This window comes from Amborella trichopoda, chromosome 10, assembly GCF_054954075.1.
Source record: "Amborella trichopoda isolate Santa Cruz 75 chromosome 10, AtrichopodaSantaCruz75HAP2 v2.0, whole genome shotgun sequence".
In the NCBI taxonomy this organism is placed as follows: domain Eukaryota; kingdom Viridiplantae; phylum Streptophyta; class Magnoliopsida; order Amborellales; family Amborellaceae; genus Amborella; species Amborella trichopoda.
Genome location: NC_142345.1, coordinates 43,224,396 through 43,240,449, shown reverse-complemented (window position 1 = coordinate 43,240,449; position 16,054 = coordinate 43,224,396). Strand labels below are relative to the sequence as shown.

General features: G+C 34.2%; 1 long non-coding RNA gene across 1 annotated transcript; it reads right to left on the bottom strand.

Moving 5' to 3' along the window:
- Positions 1-13,732: 13,732 nt before the first annotated feature.
- LOC148780253 (uncharacterized) lies at positions 13,733-15,903 on the bottom strand. The gene is made up of 2 exons (XR_016042242.1): positions 15,829-15,903; positions 13,733-14,385 (listed from the first exon to the last, which is right to left on the bottom strand). It is a non-coding gene; the product is annotated as an uncharacterized LOC148780253 (long non-coding RNA).
- Positions 15,904-16,054: the final 151 nt, after the last annotated feature.

The following is a 16,054-nucleotide window of genomic DNA, read 5'->3' as shown; positions in this document are numbered from 1 at the left end:
AGGGTCACCATGCACTGCACAATATAGTAAGATCATGTGCTTTTAGTACAAGGGATCACGATTATCCTTAGTTATTAACAAGAAATCAAATGAGTTAGTTCCAAATGATATAATAAGACACAATCACCATTAGCCATTAGATTTAGATGTAAAACTTAATTTATTTGAAATTTGTAATTAACGGAACTCAAAGTCTTAAAGAAAACCTTTTAAGATTTTGTATTTTACAATAATTTTTTAAAATCTACATTTAACCGGCAGGGATATCGTAACCTCCTAATGCTAGAGGTAAATGGTATAATAGTATATGATCCCAAGAAGTAATGTTTTCACTCATATATCTGACACTTAGGTCTTTGTTCAATCATAAAAAATAATATTTTCACTCTTCATGTAAATTTATAGAGTTTTTTTTTGTGTTTAGGAGGCTGGTCACTATATTGAGAAAGTTATATCCCAAAAATGTGGTCCTGAAAAATATTTATCCTTGGTATAAAGAGGCCACAATCATCTTAAATTATTAGATTTAAAATCAGGTGAAGTGCCACTGACTACGCCATAGTCCTAAAGAAATTGTTTTTTTTTAAGTTTTGCAAAACACCGCCGAACTATCAGATTTGGATCTAATGGCTAAAGGTATTGTGACGACATTATACCAAAGGTGAGTAATATTACATTATAGATATTAAGAAATAGCCATATGAACACTTTGTTAAAAATTCCTCTTAGCTGACACTGAAGTTCAATCTTTAGAAGTAATGTTTTCACTTCTAAGGCATGTACATTGGGTGTAATTTCATATTTTTGGTTGCTAGGTTGGGAACAATTGACCCGAGAATGTCCTAAAAATACTCCCAAGTGGAATTTCACGAGAGGTAGTGAATACAGGATATCTGCTCCCGCGGGAGCAATATAATCCTTCCCGCGATAGAAGAGAGGAACGTTTTCATAGTTATGTGGGAGTACATCGTAAATTTACTCCTTCAGGCAAAACTCAATTCTAGGAGTAATATCAGGACCTCAAATTTTAGGCTTGCAGCCTTTTCAACCCACACACTAACCCTCAATAAAAAAAAAAAAAATCCAAAATATACTCTCCGTACAATTAAAAAAATAAAAAAAATAAAAAATATAGACATTGTACAAAGATCGTTCAATTTTTGAAGGGCGAGACCTAAGCGTTGAAACTCAAAATTTTTTTTTCGAAATTAAGCATCTATTGATTTTTAGGTGGTTCCCAAAATTTCATGTAAAAAAAAAATCCTCCACAGCGAATCTTCTACCCATGAGAATGGACATGTTGCTCCCGCGGGAGTAAAATATACATGCTCCAGGGGGAAAAATAATGAGAGGGATCCAAAAGTGTCACACGTAGGGTATTGCACGTGCCATAAGGAAACACAAATTTGATACAGCCTCTCTTTGAAATGATTCTGCCATTGATTCTGATTATTTAATTGGTCCATCGCACGTGCATACTGCAGTAAAGTAACATGAAAAGCCATGTATGCATAGGTCTATCTTTTACGGATAGGAAGAAAAGCTCACACCTACACATAGTACCCAAGAGGCCAATATTTCTCATATAAAACTCTTTAACCTTTGTGTCCCCACAAAAATGAAATCAGTCTTTCTCCCTCTTTCTCTCTCTCCCTTATCTCTTTCTAGAGAGAGAAAGACAAGGCGCGCCTTGAGAGAACCCATTTTCATGAAGTCAAACTGCACATCTCTCTCTCCTTAAAAACCAGGGTTTGGGCTACAAAATGTGACCAAAGGTCACTTGGTTTGGACCACGCCATCGTGACCTGGCAGAACTTCGATGGCGTGGGTCCCATAGGGACCGGGGCTGGGCTAGGGCTAGTATTGGCCTGGCCTAGTGCTAACAATACTTGCTTCTTTGTTTGCCAAAAAATTAGTTTGCTCCAATAGAAGGATACCATATATTCCCTTCCTTCGACAAAATCCAATTTAAGAGTATTTTTAGGATCTCAATGTAACTTAGTGACCAACCTCAATAAAGAAAAAAAAAAAAAAAAAAAAAGTCATACGCCTTTTACATGTTATAGAAAAAATTAATGTCATAAGCTCGAATAGAGACCATAAGATTTCGGATGGATAGATTTAAGTGTTGAGAAACTCAAAAGTCATTTTTTTATAAATATTTATCTTATAATTCTAAAGTGTATCCCAAAGTTTTTAAGCTAAAAAACGCTAAAATTTTAAACCAAAAAAAAAAAAAAAAATCCTAAATAAGTGCTTGCTTGAGTTGTATGATGTGCTCCTACGAGACTATACAACACATTCTCTTCTCTCTTGTCCAGTCTTTTCTTTCAATCAAGGTGACTTTTTGTAACTGTTTACAAGTTTTGGGCTGTTTCATCATTTTCTCCTCGACTCAATTAAGGGAAAAGTTTATATAGAGCCGATGCTCTAAACAATCAAATTTGAACCTATCTCAAAAATTTCATTAGAAGATGTTGTTTTGATGTTCAAATATCTTCAAATTGATCATCTCGACATCAAGAAGCATGGACATGAGAAAAAACTAGATTTCAAGTTTTGGAAATAGTGTGTTTTGTAACACTTGTTTAGACCGCCTATCTTCAAGTTATCATAGATCTACCGATCTATAATATTTTTGAAGCTTTAAACTTTATAAATAAATATAAAAAGATATTTCAAGGCTATCACAAAGATTTCCAATATTGAAACCATATTTCTTGATACCATTTGAAAGTAGGCTCTAATTTGATTGTTTAGAGCCTAGGCTCTATACAAACCTCAACCCTTAATTAATAACTTTATAATGCTTATTTATTTATCTCATAATTTACATTGGCCAAAAGGAGGGAGCTTAGAAGAATAATGGGATTATTTTAATTGCATTAGGGATTCCTATCATTTTCTATACTAATTTAACATTTTTTCTAAAAAATCATATGAATCATTATCATTGTCAAAGATTTTTCCCAATTAATTAGGTTTTGCTATACGAATCTTAGTTTGTCATTTAAGATTCATGATAAGTTTTGACAAAGTTTTACGTTGGCCGCCCACCAAACCCAACCTAGCCCCTCTACCTGATAATGGTATGAGTTAAAAGAAAGTTTAAGATCCTCACCCTTCTTAGACCATGTTCTGATCATCATCATTGTTTTTAAAATGAAGTTGATGTTTGATTTGAGGCCATGGCAATTCATTGTTTCAACTCACACAAATGGTGAATAAGACGTAGTATTAGGCCAAAGGGAACATCATGTGATTGAGTGGATGGATTTCTTATAATTTCCCATGAACTTCAGTTCGTTAGTGAAATGATGTTGGGAAAAGCCATTCCACAAAAGTAAATTACCGAGGAAAATTGTTTCATGCGGCATGGATCGCATTTCTACATTTGTGATCCCCAAGATATAAAGCATCCATCTTAAAGATGAATGCAAATAAGTAGTCTATCTAAAAACACTTGAAACTAACGGTCCAAATGTTTTTTTAATAAAATTATTATTTTTATTTTTGAATATTTTCCTTTTTTATATTCATAATCTTCATGTTCGAGATTACATGTCCATAAAAATTAGGTCAAAAAATCCATCTCAAAAATAGATTTTTAAGAGGTGACTCGTTTCTTCATGGACTCATATAAACCCTGCCCAGTCATGAAAGCACTATATTTCTTTTCTTATGGATGAGAGAGAGAGATTTCAGGTTGGAGAGAAAGAGAGATTTTGGATGTGAAGAGAGAGATTCGGGTAGAGAGGGAAGAGAGAGAGAGAGATTTTGGACGTGAAGAGAGAGATTCGGGTAGAGAGGGAAGAGAGAGAGAGAGATTTGCATGTGAAGAGAGAGAAGGAGAGGGAGAGTTTTGCATGAGACGAGAGAGAGAGAGACTGTAGGGTGCTTGGGGAGGGAGAGAGATTTTGGGTGGAGAGAGAAGTTTTAGATGTGAAGAGAGAGAGAGATATTAGATGTGGAGAAAGAGAGGGTTTGAAGAGACATATTAGATGTGAAGAGAGAGAGATTTTGGAGATGAAGAGAGAGAGAAGGGTTTATTTGGAGAGAGAGAGGGGGTTTGGAGAGACATATCTTGAACATGAAGAGAGAGAGAGAGACAAGGGTTTTTTTAGGAGAGAGAGAGAGAGATTTTGGGTGTGTGGCATCATAGTCAACTTTTTGTGTTGTATTCTACTATGTATCATAGGGTCCTTGAAAAAGGAGGAGCTTCCTTAGAGAGAGAGAGAGAGAGAGAGAGGGTGTGTAGCATCATAGTCAACTTTTTGTGTTGTATTCTACTCTGTATCATAGGGTCCTTGAAAAAAGGAGGGTTTCCTTTGAAATGGTGCTCTATGATTGAATGATACAAGTGGGAGCTACCTAAAGTGTGAGAGGGACTAGGTAGAGAGATGGAAAAGCTCCTTTAGTAGGTAGAGAGAGAAAGCTTCAGCCTCAGCCTCACCATCATGGACACCTCCACTAAACCAGGTATATTCTCAATAGAAGGTAGAGGACACGTGGTGTCCTCCCATCGAATCTTAGCATGTGTGGAAGAATCGTTGCGATTGGATGTGTCGGCCAAACAAAGTGGGGTGGTGGGCAGGAGGAGCAGCAATGGTGGGAACAGCGTGGCTTCTGGTGTAGCCTATTCAGCAGGCTGGCCACGGACACCCCTGTCTCTCTCATCTGCACGCATTCCCATTGTGATTCTTTCCAAACCCGAATCAGTAGGGTGATACTTCGCCCCCACATATCCGAGTCGAACCGCCGCCTCAGCCAGGTTTGGATTGTTTTGAATGGATGATCACAAAAAATATCAAAAAGTAAAAAATAAAAATAAAATAGTATTTAATAGAGGTTGAAGATGTACGACCAAATTTTTTTGTGATTAAATAATATTTAAAAAAAAAAAATAAAGACATTGAAAAATATGTTATATGTAAAATTAGAGCTGGATGGACGAAGTAGATATATGCAATCGAAATTTTATATGATCACCGCGTACCAATGAAGTTGATAGGCAAGTTCTATAGGAAAACTGTGAGACTAGGTTTGCTCTATGGGGTAAAATGTTGAGCGATTAAAAACAGTATACCTATAAAATAAGTGTAGTGGAGATGAGGATGTTGAGATGGATGAGAGGCAAGAGCAGAAGGGATGGAATTTGAAATGAATGCATTTGGGATAAGCAATAAGACGAGAGAGAGCAGACCTAGGTAGGTTGGCCATACGTGGCGCATCATATTACAATACCTGGTAGAGGTGCGAGTTAGTTCAAGTAGAAGACTAAAAAAGAGCAAGAAATATACTAAAAAAAAACATAGTTAAAAGTAGTGAGAAAAAAATATAGTGACTTATGGCCTTGTTGAGGATATAATATTTAATAGAACATAACGACAAACCAGGATTCATGTAGTTAACTCCAATTAATTAAAAAAAGACTTTGAAGATGATGATGATTCAATAATGATTGAGATTAAAAAAAAAAACAAGAAAAAAAATATGAAACGGGCGAAAGGATTGAGTTAGTATTGACACCTTCCAAGAACCAGTCGGATCCTAGCAGGATTCCAATTTGGATTGGTAGGTTTTAAAGCATTGTTCTTGAGTTTACACCAAAAAAATGACCTACCCTAACTTTACGTAATTATGTGGTTTACACATGCAGGGGTCCCAACATGCTCATGCCGGAGCGCTAGACAGTGTGGCTTTCAGGCCATAAAAGAAGGCCTGTAGATGGGCTTGGAAGGCTGAATTATTTTATGGTTGGGCCTGCGCCTGCGCCTGGCTTGAGCCTGAGTGGACAGTGTGTTACAGGAGTAAAATATATGGAAAGAATTTATATGTGGTTGCAATCTTATACTATAGAAATAAAGTGCATCTTAAAAGTCAGCAAAAAAGAGTGTTCTAATGTTGAAAACCTCTATAAGTATGTATATATATATAAAAAAATTTCAAGTCCTAAAAATAATATATTTTGTAGCAAGTTATTTGGACCGGTTATTCTCAAGATTTTCGTTTGTTTATAGATCTACTCAATCTGTATTGTTTTGAAATGTTAAGTTTCATAATTAGGGTTAAATATGGATTTTCAATCCATTGCAAGATTTCCCATACCAGAAATACATTTTCTAGTAAAAATTTGAGATACGGCTTACATATATAGTATAAAATGGGCACTTTATACAAACCTCACCCAAAACATTTTAGATATATAATTTTTGGGCTGGAGCCTAGCCAACAAATGTTTGGGCCTGGCTCGGGCCATGTCTAGCTACCCTCGCTGGCATCCCCACACACAGGATCCGCACGAATTAACTTGTCTCTCCCTCTATCTGTCTCAAAATACACATGCCAACTATCATACATAAAATATTCCCTCTTATACATAAGATGAGAAATATCACACATTGGTGCAGTCAATGTAGGGCCTAGGCTTTATGATAAAAAAGTAATGTTGCATTTCAGAACCGGACAACGAAAAAGGTACTTACTGAAAATCTAATTCCTCCCTAGATTATGAAATTTCAAGCTCTAAGATTAGTGTAGATGTGGAAGATCTGTAAATACTTGGAAATAGACTGTCTAAATAATATATTATAAGATCTATCACAAAAATAAGGCCGCCTCAAAGGAAAAGGTTGGCATAGGGCCATGGCTTTTAAAAGCCATTGCTCAGATCTCGACTGAAATTATTGTTTTGATATTGGAAAAGCGTATAATTAATAAATTTCACCTCAATAATTATGGATATGAAAAAGATGATAAAAATATAATTGTATTTTGTAACAAATTATTTGAATCATCTATTTCAAGTGTTCATGGATCCACCAAATTTGCGCCATTTTTAGAGCTTCAAAGTTCATAATCACGTGCAAAAATAAACTTTCAAGCTATCGCAGGTATTTTCAAAATCGAAATTATATTTGTCAGTACAGTTTTGTGGTGATTTGGATTAGAATTGCTCAATCTGGATCGGATTATTACGGGATCTGACCGAGTCCCTTCGCGTAGTGCAATCAAAACACAATGTTTAAGTCCCTTTATACAAGCTTTACCTCCTACATTGCTTCGGTTCTTCTTTGTCCGTTGTATTGTAGTCAATAAACTCGGTCCAATAGTATTAGTTCCTGGGATTAATATTAGGCTATTAGCTCACTGAGATTAAAAAGAAAAAAAATATTATTACTTCAAGGACATTAAAAAAACCAAAAAATGCTACTAATATACTTTATTAAACTTTTTTTTTTTTAAAATACTAGCTTATAGGATATTTTAAAAGAAAAAAATAACACTAGCTCATATCACTTTAGAATCTATTTTCAAATTGTTTTATCAATTATTTCACATTGTAAATATGAATTTACTTTTCTAATTTTATTAAAACACGATTATAAATTTATGTTTCTAAATTCTATATTTTTGTCCATATTAATTATTATATATGATATTTATTTATTTGTGAGGGTCGATACACTTCCGTTTTGTTTCACTATAAATTTGAGTTAGAGAGATCCATTATTTTGCAACGAGTTGCATTTTAAATTTCATTTTGACTATAAAATGAATATAATTAATAATAAACACTCGCACATGATACAGGTTTTCAATACTTATGTATTTTCAACAAAATAATAAAAAACTATAATACAATACCACTATTTTTTTTTTTTTGCAAACCTAAGGTAATAGATCTTTAAGAAATTTTACTAATTTTTTAAAATTTTAATGTCGAATTTTACCGATTCGAATCGCTGATCCGACCCGATTTTTGAGATGGACAATCCGTATCATCGATCCATTTTTCAAACCTTTCTCTCATACACAAAATGGGACATATAAAGAAAAAACACCTTTATAAGGATCCTCACACAAACGAACACAAAATGGAGATCATACAAAAGCTCTAAGTTAACAGAGTAAAATATCTTCCTTTATAAGGATTTATGTGTCTGTATAGTAGAATACAAGAACCCTATAAGCCTGGGGATAGGGTTGTATCCCAAGAGCTCTCACCCATGGAGACTTCATATAACCCATCACTACTGTAGGGCGAAGTTATTCTCCTTTGCAGACCACCAATGACAGATCACACATATCTTTAGGGAAGCGAATATGGTTGTGGATTGCATCGCCAAGGACGCGGCAACTTTGGCACAAGCTATGGCTTGGCAGACTCGTTCACGAGATCTTATTACTACACTCATGTTGTTTGATTGTGATCGCACTCCTTATGAGATTGTGATCGCACTCCTTATAAGAGGGTTGTAATATATATATATATATATATATATATATATATATATATATATATTATGCAACGTTTATAGGTGAAAACAAACAATGATTTCACCTACCTTCATCACCGTCTAAAGTTTATCGTAAGGTCACGATTCTTCGGTAGTATTTCATTTTTTATTTTTTATTTACAAAGAAGAATGGCCTGAAATTTGGAGCCTATAATCATAAAAAATAGGGGAGTCTTCAAAAAATATAAAAAAAATATTTTATATGAAAAATATTGACCAAAATAGCCTTAAAATGTTTTGGGGGTATTTTGATCAATTTTTTTTAGGGATAATTTTTTTTTATATTTTTATTAGATGCGTCTCAGTAAGATGTATATACCCTCTAAATTTCAGGTTATTCCGATTTATAAAAAAAATTAAAAATAAAATACTACCAGACAATCGTGACCGTGTGATGAAATTTGGACGGTGATTATGGTAGGCAAAATCACTATTCATTTTTGCCTATAGGCGTTGGGAAGACTTTTCTACACACACACACACACACACACATACACACACACACACACACACACACACACACACACACACACATATATATATATATATATATATATATATATATATATATATATATATATATATATATATATATTAGCAATGATTTCAAGCAACCGTTGTATAGTAATATGATGCAATAACCTTAAAAAACTATCTTATGGCCATTTTTTTGATCCAAAATTTTAAATATACAGTCTTTTCATTACAATTAAAAATCATAAAAAAAAAAAATGAAAATACAACCGAGAAAGTATTTTTTTAGCCCAATTAACATAGGCCATTCATTTTCGTGAGATGCTTAGATATAGGATTTTTTCATTTCCAAATTTTTTGGATGACTTTATTATCATTAGATGAACAATGTTAGAAAAAAAAAACATGATTTTGAGTTTATAAAGGCTAAGATTTTGAAATTCACAAAATGAATGGTCTAGATTCGATTATGGAGGGGACTCGTTTTGACCATATCTAGAGTTCAAATTGAATTTTTGTTTTTTTTTTTTGTTTTTTGGGTGAGGGGAGAGGCGTTGATTATTGAGACGAAGAGAGTGTGTGTGTAAAATTTGAGGTCATACAAATACCACAAATATGATTTTTTAAAAATACCATTTCATTATACTATGATTCAACCGTTGCATTGGATCATTATTCATATATATATATTAAAAAAATAAAACAGATAGAGGCTCGTCATCCCCACTTATTTGCCAAAAAAATGTCTAGGGATGGTACTAAAAGCCATATAAAACCTTGAATAATCCATAATTCTCCCTAGGGTTGTGCCTTTTGGTGGAAAGCAAAACTAATGATAGGTTTTCCCTAATCTACTTGCAATATAGCTTCCCTAGGCCCAACTTTATTGAAGGTCTCTTTAGAAAAGTAGCTTCCTTAGGCCCAACTTTAGGGAGGGTTTCTTTGTAAAAGTAATTCAACATCTCGTACATGTTGGTAAAAGTGATGCTAGACCATAAGCAGTCGTCTTTTCCATTCCATTCAATTTTCTTGGACTTTTTCGTGCATGTAGTGCACGTTACTATGCAGTAGGACCTATGTGAGTACCACTTGCCTTCCATCTTGTTTGTGGGAACCCCATTTGATATATGGGTGAGGTTTCTATGAGCCACTCTCCTTGTACAATGGACGTAAGGTGCACCTATCAAATTTGCTTGGAGATGTAGTTGTGGTGTCAGCAAATCTTATGATGGCTTGAAAACTAAGTTTTATTTATAGTTATGAAATTTAAAACGAAAAAAAATAATACAGATCGAATAGATATATAAAAACTTAAAAATTTTGAATGCTTACCAAAGGAAAAAGAGCCTCCATCTCAAAACATGCTTTGTCCATCGAAAAAGCTTGCTATCTCCATTATGTATGTATATGGTTGGCAATGAGCCGAGCCTAGGCCAAACCAGACTTGGTCAGAGCACTACCCAATTGTTTTTGAGTAGCCCCTGCCCATAAATATGAAACATATTGTGGCTTGCACCTTGACCTAATTATATCGTTGAGGCTCAAGCCTGGTCCTGCTCATTCCAAAGTAAGGGCTAGGTCAAGCCGGGCTACGGCCTCATTGATGTGATCTGGACTACAGAGGAATAATGTTTCTAAAGCATGGCTCCGGCCTAGTCAATGGGATACAGAGTATAATACATGGTATATTGGCTATAGATATGGACCATAGTGCTATATGGACTATATTGAAAGCATAGTATGTGGATAGTATATGTTTTGTGAACTATAAAAATTATAGTAGAATGACTGCAGAAAAAACTATAGTATAAAGAGTATAGAAAAGTTAGTTTTTGGGTTGGGTATGGACTCGGCCAAGGCTGGCCAGGGCATCGTCATCACCATCATTATCATTGGAGCATTGTTTCAACCAGCGTTTTAAAAAACGCCGAGTCGAACCGGACTCGCCCGGTTCGACTCGGAAATAGTGAAAAAGGAACCGGATTGTCCAAAAATCGGGAATCGTCCGGTTCTAGAGAGAACCGGACGATTCTGTACAGTGAATCGCCGATTCACTGTACGGAATCGGCGTGTCCGAACAGTGAATCGGCGATTCCGTACGGAATATTTTTTTTTTTTTTTTTTTTTTTTTTTTTTTTTTTTTTTTTTTTTTTTTTTTTTTTTTTTTTTTTTTGGTAATCCATGATAGATTTTTTTTGTAATCCATGATCGAATTTTTTGGTTTTGTGTAACCCATAATAGAATTTTTTGTAATCCATGATCGAAATGTTTGTTTTCTTTTCTTGTAATCCATGATCGATTTTTTTGTTTTTTTTTTTTTTTTTGTAACCCATGATAGAATTTTTTGTAATCCATGATCGAATGTTTTGTAATATATGATCGAAATGTTTGTTTTTTTTTTGTAATCCATGATTGAAATGTTTGTTTGTTTTTTTTTAATCCATGATTGAATTTTTTGTTTTTTGCTTTTTTTGTAACCCATGATAGAGTTTTTTGTAATCCATGATTGAATTTTTTGTAATCCATGATCGAACTATTTTTTTCTTTTTTTGTAATCCACGATTGAATTTTTTGTTTTTTTTGTTTGTTTTTTTTTGTAATCCATGATCGAATTTTATGTAATCCATGATCGAATTTTATGTAATCCATGATCGAATTTTATGAAATCCATGATTGAATTTTTTGAAAATTTGTGATTTTTTTTGTTTAATCCATGATCGAATTTTTTTTTGTAATCCATGATAGAATTTTTTGAAAATTTGTGATTTTTTTTTTAATCCATGATAGATTTTTTTGAAAATTTGTTTTTTTTTTTTTTAATCCATATTATTCAAAGAGAAAACGAGAGAGATGATGATTCTGAGGCCACCCTATCCCAGCCATATTATTCACATATCGAGTCCCAACAGCAACAGTGTAGGGATGAGCACGAAATACTGTAAATTAAATGCTGAATGGCGGTTCATGCAGGGAAAGAACATATCAATATTCACATATTCATTCAAAAACATGAAAATTCTTAATGGAGTACCCTCATTTTTTATTGAATTCCTAAAAACCAATATTTATAATGAATTTTAATAATTTTTTCGGATTTTTTTGAAGCTTTATTCTGACCGATTCACCCGATTCCGATCCGGATCGCCGATTCGCCGATCCGGATCGGTTTTTGAAAAGCCCGATCCGGGTCACCGATCCGGTTTTTAAACCATTGGTTTCAACTATTTGGGTTGGCTACACAAATTTTTGTCCGTCTTTCTGCTCTATCGATCTTGGATAAAAGAGGTGCGTTGTGTTAGGTAGGCACCTAATGTAAAATTTGTCAAAACTTTCCACAAACCCTGAATCTTTCCATGAATCCAAGCTGGCCAGGGTCCAATATGAAAATTAATCTGGCCTAGTATGTCTGCCTCAGACCTAAACTTCAGGTCTTAGAGTATGTACCAAAGCTAGGCCCAATCTTGAGGCACTCTGGCCTGGCTAGTTGGCGCCAGTATGAATATATGTTTTTACTTTTTGAGTCAAAGCATAAACAAGAGAAAAAGAACATTTTTGCCTCATGAAAGCTCTATCTTGAATGAAAGGGGCTGGGTAATGGTGGTAGCAGCCCCATACCTTGTTACCATGTAGTGGATTTCAATCCTGATAACACAACTCAACCCATTGATACTTTCCAAAAAAGTTAATTCCCTAATCTATATAAAAACAGGTAGAGACCTATCTTCCCCCACTGAATTATCCCAAAAAAAATAAAAAAAATCTGAAGAAGAAAGAACAACAAACATGGCAATGGTACCCAATCTCATTTTCTTTACCTTTGTAATGTGGCGAGATAGGTTTTTTGTTACATTTTCACTTAAAATCTTTGCGAGCAATTTAGTCAAAGAAATGCATGAAAACTTTTAATTGATGATTGCGGTAATAAAGTCATTATGGTAATAGACTAATTCATCGAGAAAACTTGCATATGGTTCTCATTGTTTGGTCATTGAGAAAACTTGTATGGGGCTCATTTGAATAAGGGTGTAGTTTTGCACAAAGTTACAACCCAAATAATCAAAGCAAGGAGCACCTTCAAACTTTGTTACAAGATGTAATATTGGTATTAATAATTCTTAGGATAGCGTGAGAATCTATTTTCATCTCTTATTACAAAATTTTAAACTCTAAAAAAGATTCAAATCAAGCAAACCTATAGACGCATGAAAATCTTGAAAATGGATGATCCACATAATGTATTAAATGATATGCTGTTTTTGGGACGTAAAATTAATTTTCTACCCAATGATCCACATAATGTATAACATGATATGCTATTTTTGAGACTTAAAATCATTTTTCTTCCTGTATCCATACATCTTGATGTCGAAATGATCAATTAGATGATTTAATCATGAAAGGTTGCAAATAGGTGGTCCATGTGTATCTTGGAATGAATAAGTCTATTAAATGAACGAGTCTATTCCACAAGATTTTTCAATCCTATAGAAATGTGTATCTTGGAATTGGTATTTATTGGAACTGACCTCTCTTGAAATTTTATTAACTTTTAGTACATAATTTGTTTTTAGAAAAGGGCACTTTAATCACTGGCCGATCATAGAATGAAATCGTTTTTAAATATTTTAAAAAATATAGCAAGGATTCTAGAGAGTCAGCCGATGCACCTATTTAAATGAGTCCATCTTCCAAGATTATCATGGAGAAGATTTGTCAAATTGAGAGAGAGAGAGAGAGGAGAGAAACCAAATGCTAACAAAACATACCCCAGGAATAACACATATTTGTTTGACTCAAATGTGTAACCAAACAAAAAAGAAAAAACTACTCAATGCCCTTAGATGTTAATATGGAGCATCCTTAATGATTGGTCTATGGTAGAATGAATTATTATAAAGATAATAAATTTACGTATTTTAGTTACTAGGGGCAGTTAGCTACCCCAATGAGAGAAGTCATCACAATAAATAGTTTCTATAACGCTCATTTGGGGCATTTGTATGAATTGGTCCTGATCTTTTCCACTCTCTCAGTACTAAACTGTACTGAAGTGGTCATGACCACAACATAGGGCTCTACATATACAAACAGCTCCATAGTCCATATCCCTAGTCCTTATCAAAGGATGTGGACCAAATCATCTCTATATGAGAAGAACATGGGCAATCCAAACTTTTCTGCTAAAAAACACAGGAAAGAAAATCAAAATAAGAGAAAAAAATTATAATTTTATCATCATTAGGAGCTTTGTCACCATGCTGAAAGTTTTGTAGTAATCCTGAGTCCCTTATCACTAGGCCCCAATTGTGCCATCAGAAGAAGGCTTCTGTGGCAGATCTGCAAGTGAATTGAAGGAATTGCTATGTCGAGAGAGGTGAGAGGCTCGGTGGTGGCGGCACCGGAATGATCCTACATGGGTGGTAGGGGAGCACAGACAGTTGTTCTTGACACTGGGGTGCTTATGGAGGGTCGCACGTGTGGGAGTCGCAGGAGATGTGATCACGAGCAGTGGATGCTTGTCACCGGGGTCATTAGGAACACTGGGGTCACTAGGAATTTTCTCCGATGTAGTGATCTCCAATGGTTGTTTTTCCTCCATTGCTGCAGAATTCTGCAGAACAATTAGAATTTTAGGCCTTTTGGTATGAATGTATATCATTTCAAGAGGACTATATCAATGTTAAAGAACAATGCTCAGACTTCGGAGCCTGCCATCATTTCAAGAGAACTATATTAATCAATGTTCAAAAGCAAGGCTTGGTCTTGGCAGGCTCGCAAGTCCGAGTCGTCCACATATGCTCGAAAAGTCACACTCAAAAACTGTTTTGACTTTTATTTTTTTCCTACAAAACAAAATGCCCCTAAATGTTTTTGGATTATTCTAATATTTTTTCAATAACAAAAAATATTTTTTTTTATTGTTTTTATCATGTGCATCCCTGTTGGATGTGTGCATGTGATTTATAGAATAAAAATTAAAAGTAAAAAACTCTGAGCCATTGGATCAAGATCTGATATTTAAAAGCCATCTTGTGACATTGTTACTCAAGCCATCGCAACCATCTATTCAGATCTGATGGTTGAGATCAACGGTCACATATAAAATATAGGTCATATGGATAGCTTTCTTGTAAGTTTTTTTCTATATTAAAAAAAAAAAAAGAGTAAAAAGAAAGATATACAATAAAGCCATTTGCCTTCAGTAGAAAGATGTCTCTATCACTTTTAGCCTTCAGATATGAAATCCAATTGTTAAGAATTTGCCATTGACATAGCCTAAAGTCCAAAGAAAATTTTCTTGGACTTTGTAATGCATCTCAAGCCAATGGATTTCATTACGGGTGATTCTAACCTTCTTGGAAAATTTTCTTGGACTTTATATAGAGCTGAGGCTCTAAACAATCAAATTTGAGCCTACCTAAAAAAATTACACTAGAAGAGGTTGTTTTGATGCTCAAATATCCTCAAATTTATCATCTCAAAATCAAGATACATGGATACGAGAAAAAAATGGATTTCAAGTTTTGGAAATAGTGTATTTTGTAACTCATTTTTAGACAGTCAATTTTCAAGTTTTTCAAGTTTTTATAGATATGTCGATCTACATTATTTTTAAAGTTTTAAGCTTTATAAATAGAGATGAACATATATTTTAAGGCTATCACAAATATTTTTAGTATTGAAACCACATTTCTCGACACCATTTCAAGGTAGGCTCTGATTCGATTGTTTAGAGCCTAGGCTATGTACAAACCGCACCCTAAAAAAAATCCCTCTCTCTCTCTCACAGTATGACATGCAGCTACAGGAAAGTTCAAGTTGGAAATTCCAAAACCACAAAAGGAAACGTGTAATGGTATCTTTGTGAAAAAAAATGCTGAACTTCTAATGTGATGGACCAAATTGCAATATCCCTTATTCAAATGTTAAGCAAAAAGGAATAAAACAAATAAAAAGAAAGAGAAAAACACTGAGCCTGAATCATTTTTGCTGAAAAATATGAAAATATTATTCAAAGAAAATATGGAATATTATAAAAAGGATAAATGATTACCAGTAATATGAGAAAGTCACTTATAAACCAGCTCTTCACGGTGGTCTCCTAAGACCATAAAACCTGCAAAAAAATGGCTCAGTAATTTGGCCTACCAAGAGGAGGAAGAGATGGGAGATTTGAAAGGGCAGAGGAAAATGGACCAGCACTCTCTCTCTCTCTCTACTTTCTTATTAGGGTTACCAATTACCTGATTTCACGATTTTTATGGGAGCAGTTAATCAAT